Source organism: Rattus norvegicus, chromosome 2 (genome assembly GCF_036323735.1).
Source record: "Rattus norvegicus strain BN/NHsdMcwi chromosome 2, GRCr8, whole genome shotgun sequence".
NCBI lineage: Eukaryota > Metazoa > Chordata > Mammalia > Rodentia > Muridae > Rattus > Rattus norvegicus.
Genome location: NC_086020.1, coordinates 132,714,660 through 132,738,654, shown reverse-complemented (window position 1 = coordinate 132,738,654; position 23,995 = coordinate 132,714,660). Strand labels below are relative to the sequence as shown.

Here is a 23,995-nt window from a genome sequence, read left to right as displayed (position 1 = left end):
CAGATTTTGTGACCTCTCCTGTGATCCTGAGTTTCAGACCACCTGGGAATTTGGTTTCCTTTGGGTGTTGTAGGAGTGGGCGCAGAGCCAGAGTCCCAGGTCTGTTCTAGGTGCAGGTTCAAATTGCAAGGAACCCAGATTTTTTTATAGCAGTATTAAAACCTTTATAAGATTAAATGTTTTCACTATGAAATAATTAACTAGTACATATATTCTAACCCTAGTTGATTATGCTTAAAAAGAAAAGCATAACTAAAACAGTAATCATGTAATTTTCATGATTTTTTTATGTTGGGGGTATCAAACACATTTACATATCACACAAGACCATGCATTGGCTAAGAAGACCGTACATGATTTTAGGAGAGACAGCATTTATTCTTGGCTATATTTGCCCAGATTAGACATTCATGGATTAAATTAAGTCTCACTACCCTTATAGAATAATTTTTATACTTAGGTCTTTCAGTAATATGTTGAAGTTGATGAAAACTGGGAAGATTTTACAGAACCTTTGAAAGGATTCTGTCATAAAGTAAATCCATGGTTCTAATTAAGTGATAATATAGTTTTAAATATTTATCTAATAAACTTAACTTCTCTAATCATCATATATTAAAGTTGAGTAAGTAATAAGTTTCTTTAAGATAGTATTTACATCCTTGAAATTGAATAACAATCCACTATTATTGCCTTCAAATAAATATGTATATCAATGCATATATTGGTGATACATACATCAGACATCTAAATATATGTCTCATTTAGTGTTTGCAGCTGTAAACAAACACCATGACCAAGGCAACTCTTTTTTTAAAACATTTATTTTATTTTTACGAAATGTTTCCTCTTCTATGTGTTCATTTGACAGGAATTCTGTGTCCTTATTATTTTTTTAAAGATTTATTTACTTGTGTAGGTATATGAGCAAGTTGTTGTCTTCAGACACACCAGAAGAGGGTATCAGACCCCACTACAGATGGTTGTGAGCCACCATGTAGTTGCTGGGAATTGAACTCAGGACCTCTGGAAGAGCAGCCCGTGCTCTTAACCACTGTGCCATCTCTCTAGCCCCAAGGCAACTCTTATAAGGACAACATTTAAGACAGTTACATGACAACATCCAGGCAGGCATGATATAGGAGGAGCTGAGAGTTCTACAACTTTTTCCAAAGGCAAACTTGAAAAGACTGGCTTCCAGGCAGTTGTAATGAGGGTCTTAGAACCTATGGCCACGGTGATACACCTGCTCCAAGACCACACCTACTCTAATAGGGACACAACTCTTAATGATGTCCTTCACTGTACCAAGCATATATAAGCCATCACAATATATGTGCATCTACCATTTCAGTGTTCTGCTTTGGTTCACATGGGTGAGCAGTGGAAGCAGTCAGTGACAGTTCAGGTTGAGTTCTACAATATGACTGTTTAGGGTGGAAACATGAGAGTTGTTACTTTCAGAGATTGTCCTAAAAGTTTGGTCTGATTTTCCAGTTAGATAAATTCACTGTATATTGTCTACAATTATCATTTGAGACAGGCAGCAGATATTTACACAAAGTCATGTAAGAGAGTGGCACCTGCTAGATGACTAGTGAGATCTAGAGACTGCTGTGTTCTAGAATATTTTCATGTAATAGTTACTTGAGTACACTCTAAATATATGCGTGAAGTAGATTTTGATAGTCATTCTCCAGCTACTAAGAGGCTTATGTATAAACTAAGCATGTGCACCATAGAGATAGACTATTATTGGCTCTCTGGGGAAGAAAAGTCAATGTGGAGCACTTTGGTAGACCCAGTGCCCTGATTTAAATAACCATGATGGAAAGCACATAGCTTAGGAATTGAAAAGAAATTTATCAGAAATCAACTTAGTTAACTAATATATAATATGGGGTTGGAGAGAGAGAGAGAGAGAGAGAGAGAGAGAGAGAGAGAGAGAGAGAGAGTTAGTTCCGTGACTAAGGAAGAACTCATTTTTTGAAGAGGACTGAAACTAAGTTACAAGCATCTACAAAGTTTCTCTCTCTCTCTCTCTCTCTCTCTCTCTCTCTCTCTCTCTCTCTCTCTCCATATATTGATCTGAAGTAACAAAAAAGATTTGATCAGTATAGAAGTTAGTCAAGTATATAGATCAGATATGCCTTAAAACTTATACCCATTATGAATATGATGGTTTATTTATTTAAGTAACAAAACACCTCCATGCTTGGTGAAGAAATAAGACTAAATTGCAGGGTCAGAAATTAATTGTGCCCCTTTAAATTCAAATATTAGAATTTTTCCTAAAAACATACTTCACTAAATAGAGGGAAACAGGAAAAAGAAAGCTGCAAACTTATATGACATATATATGTATCACATACCTCCTCCTGTTCTCTCCTAAGAGATCCTATGATTTACTGGAACAAGATGCAGCTGAAAAACAAAATTACATTGATTACTACAGTGTCACTCAACACTAGCTGTAAAGTCATTCAGTTCTCTTGGATACAGAATGTAATAATACTCAATAACCAAACTCTGGGCTTATGAGGATTACATGATATTTATAAATCCAACTGAAGAATTTGTGGCTACAATAAAAGTTTCAGACAGTTAAACTCTCAGTAACACTTCTGTGTGGAATGAGTCATGTTGGTTTCCAGCTAAGGATGAGAAAGTGGTAAACAGCCACTGAAACAAAACAGCTGAAAATAGAGGTTTTATGCAGAAAATAGACTTGTGCATTCCAAACTATGTTAAGGATGAACTCTCAAGTTTCACTTTTGAATTTTTATTGTGATAAATGATGGCAGACACCAATAGTCATTATGTAGGAATTATCCTAGTAACAATTGTGCTTTTTTTCCCTTTCATCTCCAATGCCAGAAAAATATCAGAAGCGTGTGGCTCCCTAAAACAATGGTATATTAAATGTTTGTCAGTAAGCCTAGGAACAGAATTGTGGGCCATAACTTCTATTCATCTAACTTAAAGAACCACCAGGATATGATTGGGCAACATGGTGTTGTCTAGATGGTGTGTCTTGCGGACAGCAAAGAACCAGCTTACTTGTGCCAGAATGAGAGGCATATTTCACACCAAACGGGCATCTGAAGTCTGGCAACTGTAGGTCTCGCTGTGTCAGGATTTTCTGCCAGAAAGAAGGAAAGTTACTGCAGTGTAATTTCTCTTCTACTGAGAAAGACACAGAATGGTTCTTGTGTCTCTGGATGCTGAAAGCATCACCAATGTACTTAGTTATATTGCACTGACACACTTATTAAGTGACTTGTCAAACTGCCAGATCTGAGTCCGATGAAGAGGAAAAGGGTCTTTCCAGCTGGCTCTGACTAGAAATACTCAAGGACCACTTCATGCCTTATCCTTATTAGCGTCTGAATGGGATGATGCTTAAACTTCCCGAGTAATCAGGATGATTGATGAAGACTATTGAAGACTTACAGGGTGCCTCAGAGTTCAAGCTGCTTAGGTTTGGGAGAAACTTTGATACTTCAAGTTGCCAGAAATAACTCTTTGTTTGTTCTTGAGCCTTGATAAAAACGCAAAATGACATGTTGTGAGAGAAGAAGCATGTATTCACCACAGACATGGCTCCAACAATAGGCTCCAAGAAATAAAGTTACACTCAGTTGAGTGTAACTTACTGAGTACTTTCTTTTGGTTAGTAGTGGTATAGAGAATTCTAATCAGAAAGATTTCCATTGTTTTGTATACTTACTGTTGTCATTTCTGCTCCCAGAAATAGCCTCCTTATCATTCCTTCCAAGTAGTCAATTAAAGAAGACAAATTCATTCATAAGTAGAAAGTCTTAACTGAACATGGAATAGGGGAAGAATCGAAAACATTTTTACACAAAGATAATAGTTAGGACTTGAATTGTGTTATTAAAAATTATTAAAAGTACAAAAAAGTGGTGGTTCTCTGGAGTTTCATTTAAATGAAGGGGACAAAGATACTATTTTTTCAAGAGTTCTCCTACCAAGGTTGGCAGAACCATAGAAGACCTCATTGAATAAGCCCAGTAGTTAAATGCTTTTGACTGATTTAAGTGTTTATCAGAGAGTCTTGCTGACAGGATAAACTATGAACCTGGCTAGCATATCTAAGGGTCTCTTTACATATCCATCTTACCATATTTTGTTCATGCATAGGAAGGTCATAGTGCCAAGGGTAAAACAGCATTTACAGTGTTGACTATGCCAGTATAAGACTTGTAGAATAGGCTAAATGCCCTGCCTATACATTGCAAAGGAAACTCCATATAGACCATCATGGAAAACTCAGCAGCACTATGTGAAGTTTGCATTGCTTGTATGTTGTTGCTCAGAGGTCTGTAGTTTTTCATTCCACACTGCTATAAACAATTGTATTGATACTACTGGTCTTTTCTGTCTCGTCTGTTTTTGTTTAAATTACACTTTAAATACATTTACTAAATACTTTATTTACCACTTAGTTTTGACAGGCATTTAGTTTGAGTCCTTTTTGTTTTGTTTTAATTTGCCAGGTGATGGTAGCACATGTCTTTAATCCCAGTTGTCTGGAAACAGAAGTAGGCAGATCTCTGTGAGTTCAAGGACAGCCAGGGACAGACAGACAGACAGACAGACAGACAGACAGACAGACAGACACACACACATCCTGTTGTAAAAGTCAAAACAGAAAAACAGCGATGGATAGATAGATAGATAGATAGATAGATAGATAGATAGATAGATAGATAATAGCTTGTTGATAGATAAAGCCAGAGAGACAGGAGAGCTAATGAGACAGAGACAGAGCGAGGGAGAGAGTCAGAGAGAGAGGAAAAGGGAGAGAAAGTGGGAAGTGGAGAGACAGACAGATACAGAGAGAGGTGGGGGAGAGAGGAGACAATTAAGGAATTAATTGTACTCAAGAGTAAGGGTAGAACACTGATCCTGAGTAGTCCTCATATATCATCACCACCACCATGACCACCATGACTACCATCACCAATACCATCATCATCATCATCATCACTATTATCATCATCATTTGTACTGGGAATAACTAGAATACTCAATTTTCAATAATGAATACTTTACTAATTTCCTCTTTATACTATGTTAACATATTAACATTCTCAAAAGGCCAAAGAAAAATGAAGTAAAAATGAATGGTATAAAATTAGCAGTATTGAGAATACTGAAGAGAACAAAGATTATTTAGTTGATCAAGTTTCTTTTTCTTCATTCAATTACATTGATGGCATTAAAGCTAGCTATGATTACATAAACTAAGTAGTTATTTTTATTCACTTTAGAATTTGTTATATTTTTAATATATGTAAATTAATTAAAAAGTAGTTATATAATATATAATATAAAATAATATTATATTAAATAATTAATTTTGTAGAATTATATGGCACATATACATTTTTATAAATGTATGTAAGTCATTAAATAATTATCTTTTCATATATTTTGAAAAATTTCATTTTAAAATAATATGTATGTATTCTTTGAGAATTTCTTACATGCATATAATATATTTTGATTCTGTCTACTCCTCTGCTTCTCATCTTCACCTTCACCAGGACTCCCTTCTATAGGACATGTCAGACGTGATATTGTGTGATTTGAGGCTCCATCCCACAAAAGGGACAGGACATAGATCTGATGAGATGGTTCACTAGGTAAAACAGTTGCTGTGGCAGAGAAAGAACATGAAATCACATCTTTAGAACACATATAAATACTGGGTGGGTATGGCTGATCAAGCATATTTCCAGTATATGCAAAGTGGAGACAGATAATCCCCCAGAACAAGCACTCTAGTCACAGCAAAAGATCATTCCACAATATATGAGGTAGAAAGGGATGAAATAAAACAACTGATGTCACCCTCAGACTTGTAAGTGCACATGCACACATGTTGTGCACACGAATACATATGTTCATATGTATATGTGAATCAGCGTACATACACAGAGGCAAAAATAATATATAAAAAAGTAAAATAAAGAAGAAAGTCTGAGCACTTTCCTTGCACTTAGGAAATGGATGCTATGAGCCACAGTCTGCCACATTATGAAAAAGCCAAAGCCAGATGCATAGAGCAGGTTGGAAGTTTATATTCATAACACTGATTCCATGACACCCACATGAAAGAGAAACTCTACTCTAATAACCATCTTAGGCAAACAAGTATATATCCACACTATACCAATATTTGAGTTTAACCATGCCTAGACAAGAGCCATAAGAAAAATACATTGTTTGACCTTAATAGGCTGTTGGACATTTATTTATCAACTTCAGTTATTGATACATGGTCTTTTCTGGTAATAAGTAACCACATGTGAAATTGACCATTTTCCAATGCTCTCAATCACCATTGAGGATATGGAAACTATCATATCTTTCCATTACTTTATTATAATGTGACTAGGGCATCACGTGACTTTTGTTCCTATCATTAAATTCCTATAGGATGCATGCATTTCACAAGTAATGTCACTACACAGTATATTTCTAGATTAGTGACCTTAGTGTTTTCTTTGTAATTCTTCCAGAATGGTATCCACATTTCATAGTATTAGGTTCATTTCAAAAAGTGATTGTGTAATTTACATAATTATTATTGGTTTTCCAATTCAACTGCCTCTGTCAATGGCTTGATCATCACATTTCATCTCCCATTGTAACAATACTTTTGAAATTGATTATGCAGTTTGGATTCTCTTGCCCGCAGAGATCTTGTTTGGACTCTTCTGACTCTTTGATAAGTTAAAAACAAAACAACGAATTTGGAATATACAAACTTAAGAAATGTGTAGTTTCTTTACTCCCTTTGTTATGATTACAAGAATGGTAGTAGAGATTTTACTAAGAGCGTTTTATCTTAGTTCCTATCAAATATTTTTATGTTAAAAATTACTGTGACAGAACGAAACTCAATTGACACCATGAATTTCATGTGGCAAAGACACTAGTAATATACTGTTTCCACAAAGTTCTGTTCTTTAGAAAGTATAATTTTTAAAGTAGGATATTATGAACAAATATGCTTATTTCCTGTACTTCTAATACAGTTTTAATAACATGGGTAACTATAAGATTAAAATCAAATGCAGTTGCCTTTTCTGTTTAATAAGACTGTCATAACCTCTTTTCATCTTTTATTACTAAGGTTTATCTTTCATAATCATGTTCAATCCTGTGGGTACAGAATAAAGGATTTGAAGTAGCTAGCACAGGGAAAGTTCATTACAGCAGGGAACTGATCACCAGTATTGAAAAAATAATCTAATAATAGATTACAATCTTGCATTTTAATTTAAATTGACTAAATAGACCAACAGGTCTAAGGATCTACAAATACCTTTAATATTTGAGAAGGAAAATAATTTGAAGTTAAAATCATGTCATCTTTTGAAGATGTACTCATTCTTTGCCTTTTCAAATTTAATGATAAATTCTTTTATGTTACAAGTTTAGCAATAACTAATAAGCAAACATTGTTCATTTTCTCATGAGGTTTGAGTCTGTATTTTAATGTTTGAAATTATCTTTTGCTTATTTAGAATATTTGTTAAAAAATGCCACAAAAGTATTTCCTGCTTTTTGGTTTACTATTTTTATCCAAATATTAAAAATATAGGGACTATATCTGCACTACTGAATAAAATACAGTAAAACTATTATTAAGAATACTTACAGCTATATAAAATGAGCAAAGATGCAAGAATAATTTGAAAGTGACATGGTAGGTTACAAATAAAAACAAACAAACAAACAAAAACAATGAAGTATAGTATTACTTCCCATTACTTTATGTATTCAATTTACATCCTGATTGTAGCTCCTCCTTCCAGACTCCTGGCACATAGCCCCGCTCATCCCTGAGAAGTCAAGGCCTCCCTGAGTAATAACCTACCCTGGCATTACAGTCATGGGTAGACACATCCTCTCCCACTAAGGCCATACAAGGCATCCCAGGCAGGGAAACTGATTTCACCGGCTGATAACAGAGCCACAGACAGCCTCCACTGCAGTTGTTGGTGGATCTGCATGAAGCTGTGTTTCTGCTATGTGTGGGGGACTGGGAGTTAGGGAGTAAGGGCACCGCAGCCAAACATTAGACTTAGCTGCAACTAAACATATAAATTGAAAGAAGAAATCATTAAACGTAACAAGAATGAATAATAAATTCATTACAACAATGAAACTAAGTATTCTTTCTTCTTTTTTTAAAATATTTATTTATTTATTTATTGCATATGAGTACAATGTAACTGTCTTCAGACTCACCAGAAGAGGGCATCGGATCCCATTACAGATGTTTGTGAGATACCATGTGGTTGATGGGAATTGAATTCAGAACCTCTGGAAGAACAGTCAGAGCTCTTAACTGCTGAGCCCCTCTCCAGTTCCCATGTTATTTCTTAGTAGCAATAATAGTGGCAATAGTGAACGGAAGGTTTTTATTTCACTAAAAAAGATACCTACAAATATTAAAATATGGCAAAATACATTGTGTTTTAACATAATAAAACCTAAATTGAAAAGGAATTTAACTGTATAGGTGTATATTTACATGATATAAGATGAAGAGCTAAGAAAGTGAAAGAGAGGGGAAAATAAAAACTCTGTTGTGAAGCAACGTTAACAGTAAATATTTACTATAAGGATGGCAAAAAAATCCCAAATAGCTGTGTTATGCATGATGTAATGGGAGGAAATTACAGGCATTGTTTGAATCTAATTGCTTTCATTACAAGGAAAATAGGGTACCAAAATATTCTACTTTTTGAACAAAATTATAAATGTATTTATGATTTGTTGTTGAATTGGCTCTCTAAAAGTCTTACAAACTAATCGCAGGCTCATTTCCACAGAGAGCAAACTGTGCTACTCAACCCAGTTTTAAGCACCTTCTGAAGGCAGAAGTGAAGTGAGGAAATGTTTTAATATAAACTTTGATTTTGAAAGAGAAAAGTCAGGGAGAAATAGAATAGAGTATGAGTCCATTTCACTTCTCACCTTTAAAAAATCATTATTTTTTATATGATGCTGGCATTAAACTTGACATCAGGCATGCTAGCAAGAGTCTTAGTTCATGGAAACTGATTTAAATATTAAAACGCTAAGCGTGAAGGTCGACTAAAAAACCAGGCTTTATTTAATGCATCTTCAATATTAACTAAAATGACAAAAGGTGAGGAATCATTAGCAAACAGTAGAAAACATGTCAAATGCCCGAATAGGAATCTGAAGCGTCATTACGTGTGATGAATAAAAAAGAGCACCTGTTTTGATTAATTAAAACTGATGCTAGTTAAAGTAGCGGCATTCTGTGAAGATCAAGAAATTATGAAGTATATAAAATTAACCATTGAAAAACTTGTACATTTGTGTTCTTGAACTTGAGGAGAAAAAACAAAAAACAAACATGGACTACAAAGAAAATAGCAAATGTACCATAAGGAAAATATACTTAAGATAAAGGTTAATATCAACTCACAGGTAAAGAATATCTATCTAGCCTGCCTCACATGTGGCCCATACATATACAGCCACCAAACTAGATAAAATGGATGAAACAAAGAGTTGCAGGCTGACAGGAACCGGATGTAGATGTCTCCTGAGAGACACAGCCGGAATATGGCAAATACATAGGCGAATGCGAGCAGCAAACCACTGAACTGAGAACGGGACCCCAGTTGAAGGAATCAGAGAAAGGACTGGAAGAACTTGAAGGGGATTGAGACCCCATATGTACAACAATGCCAACAACCAGAGCTTCCAGGGACTTAGCCACTACCCAAAGGCTATACATGGACTGACCCTGGGCTCCAACCTCATAGATAGCAATCAATAGCCTATTAAGTGCACCAGTGGAAGGGGAAGCCCTTGGCCTTGCCAAGGCTGGACCCCCAGTGAACAGGATTCTTGTGGGGAGGGCAGTAATGGGGGGAGAATGGGGAGGGGAACACAGATATAGAAGCGGAGGGGGAGGAACTAGGGCGTTGTTGGCCTGGAAACCAGGAAAGGGAAAAACATTTGAAATGTAAATAAGAAATACCCAGGGTTGGGGATTTAGCTCAGTGGTAGAGCACTTGCCTAGCAAGAGCAAGGTCCTGGGTTCAGTCCTCAGTCCTCAGCTCCGGGGGTGGGGTGGGTGGGAGGGGGAAGAAATACCCAATTTAATAAAGATGGAAAAAATAAATGGAAAAAAAAAGAAATCTAGTCTTGAGGTGAATCATAAATTTTGCCTGGGTTCAAGGTTACAAAAAATGAATTAAGAAGTAAGTAGTAAATTATTAAAATAATTCTTCATTCAAATACAAGAACGCTATGTGTATATATATGTGGGGAGGTGCAGGAGAGGCAGTATTCTCTTTCTTCAGTCTAATTCAGAGTTCTGACAGCCATGACATTTACCCAGAATACAAATGCTTTGAGCATCATGGTACTATTTCTCAGTGCAAATGGAACCACAGAAGTCTATATAGTTTCCTCAGTTCATTATTGGTGAATTTATCACAGGAAGGAACAAAGGTGTGGGTACTTATAACTTGCAAATTGTTCTACAGAATGCAAATTGAGAAACCATGTGTCTAGAATTTCTTTCAAGGTGAGAAAAGATGGAAAAACCCTTTAAAAAGTACGTACTAGAAGTAGGCCATTGCCTTAACCTGTTCTGTAAGAATACAACAGAGTACCACAAATAAGGAATTTGTGAAGAATAGCAACACACCTTTTCATGGGTAAAATAGCTGAGAAATACAAAATCAAAAAGGCTAGCATTTGAGCAGGCTTCTTGTTGTATCTCACAGGTAGAAACTATAGGAAAAACTTAATTTGATTATACTCCCTCAGTAACGGGGATTATGTAAACAAATAACTAGACACTTAATAGCTTGGGTTTTGTTGTCTTAGATTTTTCAAAACCTACTTTTAAAAGGGTTCTGAAATGCTTTAAGTTCCCTTCTAGCTCACCATCCACCAGACATATTTGAAAATAAAGGTTATTAGGATATAGTGGAAATGAACCTCTTAGAAACAAATCTTTGGAGCAAATTCAATCTTTGTTTTCAGAATATATGTCAGGAGTCCAGTTTAGTAGTGTCAGGACAGAAAACACAAATCAACAGCAATGTTAAGACCCAGCAGAAACAGCCAGGCCTCCCACAAATTGGCATGAGTCAGCAGGAGGTACCAGGAGAAACAGGGATAAGTGTAAAAGTTCTCTGTTAATACTTCTCTCAGTGAAGTGAAGATCGGCATAGAAAAATATAGCAAAGACAAAGACACAAGACAAGTGAAATGTTGCAAGGCTAGCTATGCAAGTCCTTTGTCACTATCTATTGATTTCTATTTTGTTATTACATTTGTTTTTTTACAGCACAGGCACAGCCCCTGTGCCTTCCTTTATCCCATTCCTCCTCATGCCACCTCATCAAGGGGATGCCCCTCCTATACCAGGCCTCCCCACTCCCTGGGGCTTCAAGTCTATCCAGGGACTGACAGGTATTCTCCCACTGAGGCCAAAGCAGGTAGTCCTCTACTGTATATCTGTCAGGGGACTCAGAACACTTGGGACTGCCTGCTTGGTGTTTCAGGGTCTGAGAGATCTCAGGGGTCCAGTTAGTTGAGTTGTTCAGAATTGTTGTTTCTATCCTGGGTTTGTTGTTGTTATTGTTGTTGTTTGTTATTTTGTTTTGTATTTCCATATGAAATTTAGAATTGCTATTTCTATGTCTGTGAAAAATTGTGTTGGAATTTTGATGGGTATTGCTTTGATTCTATAAGATGGTCATTTTTAATATGTTCAACCCTACCAATTCATGAGCATAGGAGATCTCTCTATTATCTGAGGTCTTCAATTTCTATCAAGAGACTCAAGGTTCTTGTCATATATATGTTTCACTTGTATGGTTAGAGTTACCCCAAGATATTTTATATTATTTGTGACTATTATAAGGATATTCTTTCCCTACTTCCTTTCTCAGCTCATTTATCATTTGTATTAGAAAAAGCTACTGATTAATTTGAGTTAATTTTATATCTGGCCACTTTGCCTAAGTTGTTTATCAACTGTAGAAGTTCCCTGGTAGAAATTTTGGTGGCGATTATGCATATTATCATATCATTCGCAAATAATGATATCTTGGCTACTTCTTTGCCAATTTATATCTCCTTGATCTCCTTTTGTTGTCTTATTGCTCTAGCTAGAAATTCTAATACTATATTGAATAGATATGGGAATGTTGGGCATCCTTATACTGTACCCGATTTTAATAGAATTGCTTCAAGTTTCTTTCCATTTAATTTGGTATTGTCTATAGCTTTGATGTATATTGCTTTTATTATATTTAGGTATGGGACTGGATATCAAATATTTCCAATACTTTTAATATGAAAAGGTATTGCATTTTGTCAAATGCTTTTTTTCAGCAACTATTGAGATGATCATGAAATTTTTTGTGATTTTTTTTATTTGTGGTTGTTTATATAGTGGATTAAGTTAATGGAGTTTCATATATTAAACCATCCCTGCATTTCTGGGATGGAGACTAGTTGACCATGGTGAATGATGGTTTTGATGTATTCTTGGATTCTGTTGGCTTGAATTTTACTGAGTATTTTTGCATTGATATCCATAAAGAAAATTGTTCTGAAGTTCTCTTTCTTTGTTGTATCTTTCTATGGTTTAGGTATCAGGGTAATTGTGATTTCAGTAAACAAATCAGGTAGTGATGCTTCTGTTTCCATTTTATAGAATAGTATGAAGAGTATTGGTATTACCTCTGCTTTGAAGGTCTGGTAGTATTATAAAATAAATCCATCTGGCCCTGAGCATTTCTTTGTTTGGGAGGTTTTTAGTGATTTCTATTTCTTTAGGAAAGATGGGCCTGTTTAGATAGTTAACCTGTTCTTGATTTAACTTTTGTATGTGACATCTGTGTAGAAAATCATTCGTTTCATGTAAAATTTTCCAGTTTTGTTGAATATAGTGCTTTGTATTAGGCTATGATAATTTTTTGATTTTCTTCAGTTTCTTTTAATATCTATTCCTTTTCATTTCTGATTTTGTTAATTTGAATACTGTTGTAACTTTTAGATAGGTTGACTAGGGGTTTATCTATCTTGTTGAATTTCTCAAAAAAAAACTTTTTGTTTTGTTGACTCTTTGTATACTCTCTTTGCTTCTATTTGAATGATTTCAGCCCTGATTTTGACTATTTACTGCCTACTACTCCGCTTGGGTGTGTTTCCTTCTTTATTTTCTATGGCTTTGAGGTGTGTTGTTAAGTTGTTAGTATAGGCTATCTTCAATTTCTTTATGAATTTCTCTTATCACTTCTATTATATCCCATATGTTTGGGTATGTTGTGTTACCATTTTTTTGAATTTGAGGAAGTCTTTAATTTCTTTATTTGTTCCCTTACCAATTTACTACTGTGAAGAGAGTGGTCCACTTTCCATGGGTGTATGGGATTTTTGTTGTTTTTGTTGCTATTGAAGTGTAACCTTAGTCCTTAGTGATCTGATAGGATGCATGTAATTTTTTTCAATCATCTTGTATCTGTTGAGGCTTATTTGGGAAGCTATAATATGAAAAGTTTTGAAGAAGGTATCATGAGGTGCTGAGAAGAAGCTACATTCTGCTTTAGGATGAAATGTTCGGTATACATCTTGTAAATATATTTGTTTCATAACATCTATTAGTTTCATTATCTCTCTGTTTAGCTTCTGTTTCAATGACCTGTCCATTGGTGACAGTGGGATGTTGATGTCTTCCACTATTATTGTGTGGGGTTCAATCTGTGTTTTGAGTTTTGGAAAATTTCTCTTATTAATGTAGGTGACATTGCAATTGGGGTCCAGAGGTTCAGAATTGAGAATTCTTTCTTAGGGGACTCTTTCTTTTGATGAATATGAAGTGTTCTTTCCCATTTCACTTGATAACTATTGGTTGATATCTTATTGGATATTACAATAGTAACTCCCACTTTTTCTTGGGACAAATTTCTTTGAAGAATTTTTCTAACCTTTTACACTTTCTGTCTTTGTCGTTGTGGTATATTTCTTGTATACAGGAAAATGATAGATCCTGCTTGCATATCCAATATGTTAGCTTATGTCTTTTTATTGGGTAATTGAGTACATTGATACTGAGAGAGATTAAGGGCAGAAGATTGTTAGCTACTATAATGTTTGTTGTTGTAGGAAGCACTATCTGTATATGATTCTCTCATTTTGGTTTTCTTGTGAGATCATTAATATCTTGTTTTTTATTTGACGTAGATACCTTCCTCGTGTTAGTTTTTCTTCTAGAATCCTCTGGAAGACTGGATTGGTAGATAGATATTGTTTAAATTTGGTTTTGTCATGATGTACTTTGTATTCTCCATCTATGATGATTGAAAGTTTTGCAAGGTATGGTAGTCCGAGCTAGCATTTCTGTTTTCTTAGGGTCTTCATGACCTCTGTCCAAGTTCTTCTGGCTTTTAGAGTCTCTGTTAAGAAGTCTGGTATAATTTTGAAAGGTCTTCCTTTACATGGTACTTGGTGTTTTCCTCTTACAATTTTTAATACAATTTCTTTGTTCTGTGACTTGTTTATTTGATTATTATGCGACGATAAGGTTTTTTCAGTTTTATAGGCTTCTTGTACATTTATGGCCATCTCTTTCTTTAGGTTGGAGAAGTTTTCTTCTATGATTTTGTTGAAGAAGTGTTCTGGTCTTTTGAGCTGGGAAACTACATTCTTTTACTTCATATTATTATTTTTTTTTTTTTTGCACATGGAGGAAATTTATTGGAATGGCAGAGACAAGGAGGGGTAAGAGGGAGGAGAGAGAGAAAGAGTAGAGGTCGGACATGATCACATGGAGAGAAGGGGGAGGGGAATGGGGTGAGATGGGACAAAGAGGGAAGATGGTAAAAGCAAGAGAATATTCCTATTATTCTTAGGTTTGGCCTTTTCATTGTATCCTAAATTACCTGGATGCTTTGGGTTAAGTTTTTTTTGTTTATTTGTTTGCCCGTTTTGTTTTTGTTTGTTTTTGTTTTGTATTTTCTTCAACCATTGTTTCAATATCTTCTAAGGTATCCTTTGTGCCTGAGATTCTCTCTTCTCTCTCTTGTATTCCGTTGTCTGTGCTTGCATCTCTAGCTCCTGACCTGTTTCCTAGGCTTTTGTTTTCCACGGTTGCCTCCATTCATGTTTTCTTTATTGTTTCTACTTCTATTTTTGGTCTTGGAATTCTTTGCTTAAGTTCTTTACCTGTTTTGTGATTTTCTTTATTACTTTAGGGGAATTTTTTCATTTTTCAAGGCTTCCAACTATTTCCCTGGATTTTCCTGTATTTCTTCCAGTGAGTTATCTATATTTTCTTTAAAGGACTCTATTTGCTTCATGAGATATGATTTTTAGGTCAGCATGCTGGTTTTTAAGTGTATTGGGGTATTCAGGGCTTGGTGGTAGAACTGGGCTTGGATGGCAGCAATGTATATTGGCTTCTGTTGCTTATGGTCTTGTGCTTGCCTCTCACCATCTGGTTATCTCTGGGGTTAACTGGCCTGGATATCTCTGTCTGGAGCCTGCCTCCTGTGTCCCTGGGTTGCTGCAGATCTCCTGGGAGACTTGTGGCCATTGCCGTAGCTGATTTCCTGGGAGACTTTCAGCCTGTGAAGTGTATTTGTCCTTGGTACAACAGATCTAGTTTGAGGCCTTCAGACTCTCGGGTCTTCAGAGGGGCAGACAAGCTTATCATCTGCCCTGGTAGAAGGCACAGAACAGAGGGCTCCATTGGATCCTATTTATACTCCCTCCAAACATCATGTTTCCTTCCATGGGTCTTGCTTCCTGTGGGTCTTGCCATAGCAAAACTCTACTCAAGGTTGTTTCTATTGACATCACTCTGCCAATCAGCCTGAGTCTGCAGAAACAGCAAGAAAACTACTGGAAGCTTTTTCGTGTGTTTCTTTCTATGAAATCATGACAAATGATGTCCATTAAAGAATGGCAGGGTGTATCAAAACCATCCAGCAACATCCACCATCTCTTGGGTCCCTCACAATATCGCCAAAAAAATACCATCAAACAAAACTGATTTTTCAATGAGCCCATATGTTCCACTTATATAAGGCCCTCTCTTTCCTTCAAAAAGGAGGAGTGCTCATAGACTCATGCTCTACTCCGTGCCCCATTTCTCAATATCCACAATGTTTTTCAATATATTAAAGATATGTTCCACTCATAGCATACACATTAATTCCACTTTATATTAATAGATTGTCATTAAGTATATAGCAATATGTAATTTTCAAGAGCTAAGGAAATGTTCTTCCTAGTAGCACAGGATTTCTACACACTTACAGTTCCTTTTTTTCTGGTTTTAACAAGGTAATGTTGAATAAAACATATAAATTGTAAATACAGATACATTTTGTGTTGTGATAAGATATTATCACATCCTGTATTGCACTGTCTGACATGTATATCTCACCTTTTCCAGAACATCTACAATGTGTACCTTTCTATCCACTGACCACTTGTAGCTGTCTTGATCATTATATTGGTTGTCATGTTTTTTTTTCTGATCAAGTACCGTTTCTGTTATATAATCAAGACTTCCATATACATGAGGTTTTTAGGCAATTTTGAAATATCATCAAGAAGCCATAAAGCTCTGTTTTTAAGTTAAAGTTCTCTTAATAAAGACAAAATTATGTCCTGCAATGAGTAAATAAAGAAACCAAGGAAGGAGTCTTCTATGTAACCAATATAAAAAAGATAGGTTCATGATACAGTCCGTTGGTAATGTGATTACTTTGCAAGCATGAAGATGCAACTTCAATCTATAGAATCCATGTGCATGCATGTGATTAAAATTCAAGCATGAAGAGATAGAGACAAGCAGATTACTAGGGTTCACTGACAGTCTAGTCTAGGTTATATTTTAAACTCCAGCCCTGCAAAAGACTTTTATCAAAGCATAAGGAATATGTTTGTGAGGGTACTATCCAAAGTTATCAATCAGCCTCCACACACACACACACACACACACACACACACACACGCATACAAGTCATATGCACACATACTTAAATACACACCTACTCACTCACATATATATTAAACAAAAAGTGAAACTGAAACAACCCATTTTGTTCTCATCCTTCAAACTACAAGAGACTTTCCAGTCTGATAAATGTTGAGATAAAAAGAAATCTATATTTTTTGGTATTGTCTGGAATATATCTTCTGTATATGAGCAGGAGCTTTTATACTGTGTATTCACACTTTAGTTGATTTTAAATTATACATGTTACCAAATATTGTACATGCAAAACTGTTTGTGTTTAATGTATTAATACACTAAAAATTAATAAGTTCCAAGATGTTTTGATAAGTTTAGAAAGCTCAAATACTGAAGCAAAAACTAAAATTGGGAAGAATGTCTTAGATGTCACATAGGGAAATCATTTGAAAATTGCAGATATATTTAAGCCAAGGGGAAAGTCAGGAAAGTCAAGTTCTCATGAGGCTTAATCATTTTATTATCTAGAAAAAGGTCTTCTCACAAAACTGGGATCAAACATTAATAGCAGTCATGTGAATAAAGAGAAGTAAATACACAGGTCTAGATTGAAAGGGATAACGCTCCATGGAAATCTTACATGTATTTTGAGTTGCCACATGCCTTTTCAACAATGACAATTCTAAGTAAACCACAGTTGAGTTGAACTTATAACAAAATTATTAAGGAGTTGGTACTCCTCATGTCCTAAGTGTCTATGTGCTCATGTTCATTTTATAGCTCAGTGGGAAAAAGTTAAAATTATATTTTTTTAAGAGTTGGGAAATATATCTTGAAACTCTAAAGATAAGCATGGTTTCTCATGAGTTGTTTGCCAGCTGAAGGTTAGGTAAAACCTACATTGTTCTAAGAATTCAGTAACATCTACATTAGATTTCTTTTTTTTTTTTATTAACTTGAGTATTTCTTATATACATTTCGAGTGTTATTCCCTTTCCCGGTATCCAGGCAAACATCCCCCTCCCCCCTCCCCTTCCTTATGGGTGTTCCCCTCCCAACCCTCCCCCCATTGCCGCCCTCCCCCCACCAGTCTAGTTCACTGGGGGTTCAGTCTTAGCAGGACCCAGGGCTTCCCCTTCCACTGGTGCTCTTACTAGGATATTCATTGCTACCTATGCGGTCAGAGTCCAGGGTCAGTCCATGTATAGTCTTTAGGTAGTGGCTTAGTCCCTGGAAGCTCTGGTTGCTTGGCATGTTGTACATATGGGGTCTCGAGCCCCTTCAAGCTCTTCCAGTTCTTTCTCTGATTCCTTCAACGGGGTCCTATTCGCAGTTCAGTGGTTTGCTGCTGGCATTCGCCTCTGTATTTGCTGTATTCTGGCTGTGTCTCTCAGGATGCGATCTACATCCGGCTCCTGTCCGTCTGCACTTCTTTGCTTCATCCATCTTGTCTAATTGGGTGGCTGTATATGTATGGGCCACATGTGGGGCAGGCTCTGAATGGGTGTTCCTTCAGTCTCTGTTTTAATCTTTGCCTCTCTCTTCCCTGCCAAGGGTATTCTAACCTAAATTGTTAATGTTGAAATATTTTATCTTCTTGACTTGAGTAATTAACTTGGTTTGAATTAAATTTAAACAGCTAAAACAACAATAGATTATTATACTAGACAGAAGTTATGATTCATGCCATCTCACATATTAGAAGAATGAACAGAATTTGCTAAAAACTCTGTACTTTTTCTTATAATTGAAGAGAATACAAAAAACTAGATTAATTGGATTGAAATTCACAATCCAAAGTGATTTCAATGAACAAGTAATTTTATTGTGTATAATACAGTACAATTATATCTTCATTTTTCTACCTTTCTTATTCAGGGTATTCTTAAATTTAACTGGTCTTTGTAGGTTTTCCTTCCAGATCCAAGATTTTAATAGCCTGTGATATTTTTGCAAGATATCAGTATCAGATAAAATCCTTCTTGTTTAATAGGTTGTACATACAATTAGAGAACTGTTGGCTACCACCATAGTTTTCATGCCATTTTTGCACCCTTGGAGTTCTTATGTCATGTTTATTTTTTTGTGATTAATGTATATCAAGGCTTATGAAATTTCAACCATATTCATAAACTATAGGCATGGAAGCAATACTGAGAATGGAAGAAATTGTCTTACCAGGGAATAACACACCAATTGATTATTCAATACAAATGGTCAGCTCAGAAAACATATTTACAAATGATATTATACAGACTGAGTAGATTATATTTATGAACATTATATATATACATATATATATGTAGAAAACCACATTAATATAAATAGACACCAAGAATTTTAAAGAGATCAAGGAGAGGTATAAGGGAGGGTTTAAGAAGAAAAGAAAAGGGGCAATGTTTTAATTATATTTTACTGTAAAAGTAAAAGAATTGAGTTTTACAAATTAAACATTTAACCTTCCTATGTAATATTATAGCTACATTTCTTAAATTACAAATTTATACTACCATTTTTACAGATATAATTAAGTAAACAATTGAACTCCACAGATCAGATAAACAGATATGTTTGGACAAAGCAAGCAAGATAATGAAAGACATTGAAAATTTCATCACTATTGATCTTCACTTCCTATAACTATTGTCATATTGAATTTAATGTCATGTTTGTCTTTAGTGGGCATAAGTTTTTGTGAAGACACTGAGCATTGTGTCGTATATGACAACATCTTTTAGCATTGCAACAACAAGCAGAAGCAAAATATAAGATGTTGTAATGAAACTGAAAAGTTAGGGTAACAGGAAATCTTCTGAAATAATGTAAAATCATTATATATGTATGAATCCATAAGCATTAACAAAATAAATCAACAAGTAAACAATATTATTATGAGGGCTTTCGAGATTCTTATTCAAAAATCAAGAGTAAGCCAAGAGTTTCCTTCCCCCTTCGTTCCTCAGTTTAATTGTACATAGAAACCTTATGCCTCGGCAGTCCTTTTATCCATAAGTCCTTTATATAATTTTACTAAAAGGAATGCTTAGAAATCCATTTTCCCTGTGACCTTTAATAATTATCTATTTCTTGGATTAATTATTTATTGCATTAGAATTCAAGATTCCCTAAGAAATAAAACATTTATTTGTGAACCTAGTGGCATGCAAACATTAACCTTTAACTATATCCCATCTATTCTGATCCCTTTGTTGGCACAGTGACAGAATTTATTAAAGAAAGTTCAAGACCTCATGCTTAAGTCTTATGAATTAAGAAGCCCTAATGCTGTGGAAGGGTCTTCCACTCTGGTAATAGACATGGGATTTATAAAATCTGCTGTCATACATGGTCTTCTGACCTATTAATCAACAAAAAATTTAATCATAGTATTTTCTTCACTTTAAGTGACAGAGCTACAGCATTAATAAACACAAAGCTTGTGGTAAGGAAATATTTGAAAAGTATATTTTGAGACTATTTGAATTGTTTTTCATCACAAGAACAGGTACTACAGGACCATGTGCTTGTTCAAGTTAAAGTGCTATAGAGTCTCCTACCACCATGCTGAATTTTTTTATAATGGACACCTACATGCATATAATAAAGTCCTTGACCTATTAAGAAGTTCTCTCCCAATAAAACCATGATTAGTTGGAATTGATTGGATTGTATCAAAACCAAAAAATGCACATAACATATTTAGCAAGCATTGTATACCATCCCAGCAAACCTGAAATTAGCTCGGGGCATTTGCACTTAGCTTAGGTTGAGACTAATCACTTAATACCTTCTTTCCTGGATTTTCCTCACCACTTATATCTAAGAAATTCATTTTAAAAAGCAGATCTATTTGAGATTGTAACTTTTGGGTTTCAATCCATGCTTTTGTGGATCCATCACTTCGTGTATGATGTAAAATGGAACATAAAAACAGAGCCAGCATGTGGCTAAAGGGACTGTTGACCTTAGGATGGAAACACAGCAATGAGATAGCCATCAAGAACGTTTAGATCATGATATAGATCTGGGGGTATCCTCCATTAACCTTCCATCTAAACAAAAAATTCCTAAAGTTTCTAGAATTTCCTAGTAAAGCAACAATATCTGGGTATAGAGCCATCTATACATGAGTATGGGGAATTTTTCATGTTCAAGTCATAATGAGTACAAAGCTATTTCCTACAAAAGTATTGAGTGTAACATACATATATTAATTTTGTAGACATGACATAAAAACTGACACAAATTAATTTACAGGAACCACTGGTAATTCAGGAATATGTAAGGAATCCATTGATTTATGTTGTGAACACTTAGCTAACTAAGTACTGCAAATGACTATCATCTCAAGAGTTCCATATCCAAAGATAGTGAGCCTACTACAATTCACACGGCAAGATACAGATTCTACTGTACAACTATCATTTTGTTCCATCAACAAGTTGAAAACTGTTAGTTGAACAGTGTGAAATTTTAGTGGGAGTGAGATTAAATCAAAAGACCAACTATTCACTGTAAAAGGAATTTATGTCATTTGCCACAAACTTTTCTATGACAAAATGTAGAAACGTTCATAATACACATCATCTGTTGACTTACTAAGTGTATGAATCTCATATTGAACTCTGTATATTACAAATTAAGAAATTAATATATTTATATATAGGGGATCAGGGACTAAAGAGAAAAGAAATACAGATCCATAGATATAAAATTTGAAAGCAACAAGTTAAAATATATTTTAGTAAGAGGAAAAGATTAATCCAATACTTAAGAGATTCTGAGCCACATAGCCCACATCAGAACAAGCATAGATGTTTCAGAAGTTAACAAGCAGCAAGTTAATATTGTGCAGAGGGTCATTTTTTCTGAAGTATGTGCTACCTCACTGAAATCTAATAACTTATTAATCTCTTCAATATCTGCCTGCTACTCATTTAAGGCATCTGAGAGCTTTAATATTCTTTTGAATGAATTGTCTTATTCATGGCCTTTGCTACTTGACAGCTATGACTAAAATTAAATTAGAGCTCTACCTTTTAAGAACTTTAATATACACACTGGTTATTAAACTGTTAACTACATCTCAGAATGCTGTGTCTGCTTGTCTGAAGCACAAATTTAGATGCAGCCCGTGTCTTATTGTGAAAAATGTGGGCTTTCAGAAGTAACTTTATTTATAATGATATTTCATTTGATCTCTCTTAGACTACTAGTTCTTTTTAAAGAATCAATTGCAAGAATATTTTAGAATTTCCTGGCAATGGGCAAAGACATAGCTTGTAGTTGGTGGTGTTCTTATATCACACAGGGTCAGAGCAGAAGGCAGTCCTTTGTTCATCCTACCTTGATGCCTGAATTGGTGACCAAAGCTACCTTATGCCTTGGACTCATAAAAATTCAAATCAAATCAAATCAAATCAAATTCAGGCAGTTCAGAACAGGAGAAGGAAGACAGAGATATACCTATAAACATGCTGCCCTCAGACCTGCTCTCCAGTTCATGGCACAGGAAGGCTATATAAACCCACTTACTGCCATACCACAGAAGCTAAGACAGAGAAGGTCAGCCAGAAGCCTACCAGCCACATGCCCATCCTACAGCAGAAGCCACCACAACATGCAAACTTGTAGTGGTGAGATTGGAGCAAAAAATAAGTGGAGCGATTTGAACTTTTTGATGAGAGATGGAATTGGAGAGGTGGGGGTGGAGAGGAGCAGCCTTGTATGATTGGCCAGACCCACTTGGGACAATGGTGAGGTCGTGGCCAGACAACTGCAACCCATGTCTTAGTCCATATATACACACGGTAGGGGTTGGTGTGCTATTTCAAAGACTTATGCTACCATCACAGAACATGAGATGTTCCTGGTCAGGGCAACTGCCTGAGATCAGATTAATGCCCCCGGGCTGCACAAAGCTGACCCACCACTTCACTAGTGTAGGTGTGGCATTGATGCTCCCCTCAACCCCTCACCACCTTCAGTAGCAGGAAGAACTGACCCTGGGGTCATTGGAACAGGAGAGATAGCCTTGTCCCCTCAGTGGCTGCAGCACTTGGAAGAACAGTCCCTGAACATTGGCTTGACATTACAAATGAACTGGCCCTTTTGGGTAAGGCACAGGTGTGCTAGACCCAACAGTGTGAAAAGCTGGCCCAGCCCCTCACATGCTGCAGCTCTTGGAGGAATGAGCCCCGAACCTAGGCTGGGCAGCACATTGGAACTGGATCTGGAGCTATGGGTAAGGGTGAGCCAGTCCTGAGGAGAGGAGAACAGAAGAGCTTACCATACCTCCTGCCTATCAAGGCATTGGGTGGCCTAGCATGAGCAGTCCCAGAAAGGTCACCGTGATGTTGAAGATGAGGAAGAGTCAGAGGGCAGAAGAGTTTAGCTACTACCCAATTCCAGATCCAGTGCCCTTAGTTACTTGGCCCGCTGTCAAATCTATATTATCTGCAAATTGTTGGGAGGCACAAAATGGTCAGTACTGCTGTTCCAAAGCTGTATGATTTCTATTACACAGGGCAACAACAAGATAACCAGAAAGAGTCCTGTTGAGGATCCAATATTGTCACAGAGCCACACCAATAACTCATTGCAATGAACATTTGCAAGTGATAGAGCCTTGGATAGGTAGAGCCTTGGATAGAGCCTTGAGTCAAGATAGCACTCCAAAATTAAGTAGGAAATTCTACATTGAGAAATTAATAAACATTGGAATTTTGCTAGTTGTTTTTCAAATCACTGCCCACATTAATAACTGTCGTGATAAAATGACTGAAATTCACCAGCTGCTTCCTCCTTAAAAATATCAAGAAGTTAGGTGCAAAGTCATATTCAAAATGTAGATAACATCTGGTTCTTCTGACTCCTTTCTCCCAGTAACTTCCAGAGTGGAATAAAATTTAAACCAGGAAACATAGGAGTCTGTGACTTTGTATCAATTATGCATGGACACTG

General features: G+C 35.8%; 1 non-coding gene across 1 annotated transcript; it reads left to right on the top strand.

Moving 5' to 3' along the window:
* The first annotated feature begins 22,284 nt into the window (after positions 1-22,284).
* Positions 22,285-22,428, top strand: LOC120101267 (small nucleolar RNA SNORA48). The gene has a single exon (XR_005501642.1). It is a non-coding gene; the product is annotated as a small nucleolar RNA SNORA48 (small nucleolar RNA).
* Positions 22,429-23,995: the final 1,567 nt, after the last annotated feature.